Genomic DNA, 5,249 nt, shown 5'->3' on the forward strand with positions numbered 1-5,249 from the left:
TCAGGATAAAGTTATATTTAGTGTGTGCTCTCTGGTTTTCTTGCTTTTGAAAATTATCATGTGACCATACTTTTTCAACCAAATGACTTACTGAAGGCAGAAATATGGACTCCTTTATGACGCTGTACTAGCATAGCTCTGGAAAAATGCTAATCACTGCCCTGTACACCTGAAGTTAACACAGCATGATATTGTAAACCCACTGTACTTCAGTTAGGAAAAACTCAAGACAACAAAAAAGAGCCAAAACGTATACCTTTATTAAAAAAAAATCCACGTCATGTTTTTCTTCATTTTAGAATTTCTCTAGCTTTTTAAGCTAGAGAAATGGAAAATGTTAAATTTATATTCTGATAGCATAGTTACTTTTAAACTTTTTAATTAAAAACTAGCCATAGTCCATTTGACTCCTTTAACAAATTTCTCACCCCTGTATGTGCACACACAAGACCCTTTCATGTGCTTCTATTGATGAGTTTTAGCCCTGTCTTATACACTTGCATAGAATATGGTAGAGAAAATATGAACATAAGAATATATCAAGGATGATTAATAAAATTTATGACAAATGAAATCTAAAAAAATTCATAGTCTCCTTTGGCCATCCTCATTCAGATATTACTTATCTGGACATATTATTTTCTTTTTTCTAAGCGACAGGTTTTGGGGAGAAAGGTTATCTCAGTAATTTTAATGCACTGTGAGCAAATATGATTTAATGCATGGAGATGCTCTGACAGAAAAGATGTAGGTTATTGTCAATTCTATACCTTTAAGACATGAAACTTGGAGACGATTTTTCCTTCTGAACAGCTTTCTTGAAAGCGCTCTTGGCTTTGTTTCTTAGGCTGTAGACCACAGGATTCAGCACGGGGATGACCACCGTGTAGAACACAGGCGCCGTTTTGTCTGCGTCATGGAATGACCGAAGCTGGGCTGGGAGTTCATGAAGATGACGGTCCCGTAGAAGATGGAGGCTGCAGTGAGGTGAGACGCGCAGGTGGATAAAGCCTTCAGGTATCCCTCAGCCGAGTGGATCTTCAGGATGATGACACACATGAACAGGTAGGAAACCAAGATAACTGCTGCTGCTGCTAAGTCGCTTCAGTCGTGTCCGACTCTGTGCAACCCCATAGACGGCAGCCCACCAGGCTCCCCCGTCCCTGGGATTCTCCAGGCAAGAACACTGGAGTGGGTTGCCATTTCCTTCTCCAATGCATGAAAGTGAAAAGTGGAAGTGAAGTCGCGCAGTCATGTAGGACTCTTTGCGACCCCATGGACTGCAGCCCACCAGGCTCCTCTGTCCATGGGATTTCCCAAGGAAGAGTACTGGAGTGGGGTGCTATTGCCTTCTCCGACCAAGATAGCTAGGAGGGCAAAAAAGGATATTGAAACTTGTCACAACAATAAAAACCAGTTCACTAATGTGTCATCAGAACAGGAGAGAGTCATGACTGCTGGAGCATCACAGAAAAAGCGACGGGTTAGTTTGGACGCACAGAGAGAGAGACTGAATGTGTCCCTGCACGGATGGAGGCATTCAGGAAACCATAAACGCAGGAGCCTACGGCAAGGCGTGCACACAGGCTTGTCGGCATTATGGTGGTGTAATGTAGGGGTTTACACACTGCTCTGAAGCGGTTGTAGGCCATGGAAGCCAAGAGTACATTTTCCACAGTGGCAAAGGCTGAAAGAAAGAACATCTGAGCAGCACACACGTTGCAGGAGATGACATTGTCTCCCACAAGGAATCCAGCCATGGCTTTATGATTGGCAGCTGCAGAGTAGCCGAAGCCCGCCAGAGACAGGTTACTGAGGGAAAAGTACATGGGAGTGTGGAGACGACAAACCAGGAGAATCAACTGGATCGTTTCCAGGTTTCCAACCACACTGATGAGATAAATGAGAGTGAACGTTATAAAGAGGGGGCCCTGTAGCTCTGGGGCATTGTTTAGTTCCAGCAGGATGAACTCAGTCACTTCTGTACTGTTTTCCAAGGATGCTATTAACTGAATTGAACTTAATTCAATTTGCAGTTCCACAGCCCTACCATTCACTGCCTGGAAATCACTGAGCCTGACCCACAGATTCTTCATCTACAATATGAAAATACTAATGAGACAGAACTCAAGGTATTATTGTAGGAATTAAACAAGATAAAATGTATAAAAAACTGTGAGTAAAATACCAGATATTGAGCAGAGTCTGATTATCTTAGGTTTACTATTAGAATTAAAGTGAAATGATTGCCTCCATGTTTGCTTGGGGCTTCCCTGGTGGCTCAGTCAGTAAAAAATCTGTCTGAAATGCAGGAGACCTGGGTTCGATCCCTGGGTTGGGAAGATCCCCTGGAGGAGGGCATGGCAACCCACTCCAGTATTGCTGCCTGGAGAATTCCACAGACAGAGAAGCCTGGACGGCTACAGTCCATGGGGTAGCAAACAGTCGGACACAACTGAGTGACTAAGCACACAGCACATGTTTGTTTGAGAAACATGGCTGGTGAAAAGCAAGATTCAATTATAGATGAGTTCTTTAGTCTCTTCATTCCAATCACAAAGAAAGACAATGCCAAAGAATGCTCAAACTACCACACAACTGCACTCATCTCACATGCTAGCAAAATAATGCTCAAAATTCTCCAAACCAGGCTTCAGCAATACGTGAACTGAGAACTTCCAGACATTCAAGCTGGATTTAGAAAAGGCAGAGGAACCAGAGATAAAATTGCCAACATCCATTGGATCATTGAAAAAGCAAGAGAGTTCCAGAAAAACATTTACTTCTGCTTTATTGACTATGCCAAAGCCTTTGACTGTGGATCACCACAAACTGTGGAAAATTATTTAAGAGATGGGAATACCAGACCACCTGACCTGCATCCTGAGAAATCTGTATGCAAATCAAGAAGCCACAGTTAGGACTGGACATGGAACAACAGACTGTTTCCAAATAGGAAAAGGAGTATATCAAGGCTGTATATTGTCACCCTGCTCATTTAACTAATATGCAGAGTATTTATGTGAAATGCCAGGCTGGATGAAGCACAAGCTGGAATCAAGATTGCCAGGAGAAATATCAATAACCTCAGATATGCAGATGACACCACCCTTATGGCAGAAAGTGAAGAACTAAAGAGCCTCTTGATGAAAGTGAAAGAGGAGAGTGAAAAGTTGGCTTAAAACTCAACATTCAAAAAATGCATATCATGGCATCCGGTCCTATCACTTCATGGGCAATAGATGGGGAAACAGTGGAAACAGAGACTTTATTTTCTTGGGCTCCAAAATCACTGCAAATAGTGACTTCAGCCATGAAATTAAGACATTTGCTCCTTGGAAGAAAAGCTATGACCAACATAGCACATTAAAAAGGAGAGACATTACTTTTCCAACAGATGTCCATCTAGTCAAAACTATGGCTTTTCCAGTAGTCATGTATGGATATGAGAGTTGGACCATAAAGAGAGCTGAGTGCTGAAGAAGTGATGTTTTTGAACTGTGGTGCTGGAGAAGACTCTTGAGAGTCCCTTGGACTTCAAGGATATCCAACCAGTCCATCCTAAAGGAAATCAGTCCTGAATATTCATTGGAAGGACTGATGCTGAAGCTGAAGCTCCAATATTTTGGCCTCCTGATGCGAAGAACTGACTCATTTGAAAAGACCCTGATGCTGGGAAAGATTGAAGGTAGGAGGAGAAGGGGACGGCAGAGGATGAGATGGTTGGATGGCATCACTGACTCAATGAACTCTGGGTCTTGGTCATGGACAGGGAGGCCTGACGTGCTGTGGTCCATGGGGTCACAAAGAGTCGGACACGACTGAGTGACTGAACTGAACTGAACTGATCAGAGCATTACCTATCCACTTTTTCACCACTAATCTCTTTGAGGAGAGCAGCATGATAATGTTTCAGAAGTGTATTTTGAAATTTTGTTATGTCACTGCTTTGGAAAATATCCAAAAAAATCTATTTCTGTTCTTAAATAACTCATAGTAGGTATAGCTGTCCCATTGCTTTTGCATGAATTATCCTTATTACCAAAAGTGTATATGGAATATAGAAACTTACCTTGTTGGAAAAGAAGAGACAGCCAATCCTGAACAGTGAGTCTGAAATCAGAAATTCAGCTGTGGAATAATGCATACATACTCTTAGACATGTTCTCTATCGGTTAATGGTCAAAAATTGCCAAGTCTCTAAGGCAAGTAAGCAGGAGGGGAAAACATGACTTGGAGCCAGGAACCTAAATCTGCCAAGCACTCCTTGAGTACCCTTGGAGGAGTCTCTTATCTTCTTATCTGCAAAACAGAATACAATGACCTCTCTCACATCATTCAAGGATTAGTGTCTGTAAATAGCAAACTTGGGAAGCTCTATAAAGCATGTCACTGAGGAGTGATCATTTAAAAGTGTATCAGTATATTTTCATTTTGAAATGTTTTCAAGGCCATGATTGGAGATGCATAGCAAATGTTAAGGTCAGGATTTGGGGGTAGGAGAAAAAGCGCTGCATATACTAACAACTAACACTCAAACAAATGAGTGATGACCAGAGGGTCTCAGCACACAGTCTAGTCCCTCTAAAATGATATCACATTGAGTCATGTTGGGGTTTTAGAGGCTAAGGCTAATTCCTAGGAATCAGGAGAAAGTTACAGAGACATGGAGCTCTTTGGGGATTGCCTCCCCTCTCCCCGAAAGAGGATATCTACAGCTCTCATCCCTCTTTCCTAGCAGAAAACCTAGCAGAAACATTGCCTGTGGGGATCTAGCTGGATAGGTTGAAGGTACACACATGCTTTCGTATTACTTGCTGTTTATTTTCCTCCTACTTTTAGATTAAATTATAATTCATAAACAGCAATGTGCACAGATTCTCAGCTTGGTCAGTTTTATAAGATCACGCACCCACTGACATAACCATGATATAGAAGAGGCCCATCATCTAAACAAACCCCTGGACTGTCTTTGTACTCCACTGTTTCTGCCCAATGTCTGTGGTGACCTGTATTTTCTCTCCATATTGTTTTGCCTCTGCAAGAATGTCATGTCATTTAAACAGAGCCTTAGTGTAGGCTCTGTTTAAATAACTCCAGAAAGAATGAAGGGATGGAGCCAAAGCAAAAAGAATACCCAGCTGTGGATGTGACTGGTGATAGCAGCAAGGTCCGATGCTGTAAAGAGCAATATTACATAGGAACCTAGAATGTCAGGTCCATGAATCAAGGCAAATTGGAAGTGGTCA

At 42.1% G+C, this 5,249-nt stretch overlaps 1 pseudogene; it reads right to left on the minus strand.

Moving 5' to 3' along the window:
* Window positions 1–624: 624 nt before the first annotated feature.
* LOC129628585 (olfactory receptor 5B3-like) lies at window positions 625–3,772 on the minus strand (annotated as a pseudogene).
* Window positions 3,773–5,249: the final 1,477 nt, after the last annotated feature.

This window comes from Bubalus kerabau, chromosome 15 (assembly GCF_029407905.1).
Source record: "Bubalus kerabau isolate K-KA32 ecotype Philippines breed swamp buffalo chromosome 15, PCC_UOA_SB_1v2, whole genome shotgun sequence".
NCBI lineage: Eukaryota > Metazoa > Chordata > Mammalia > Artiodactyla > Bovidae > Bubalus > Bubalus kerabau.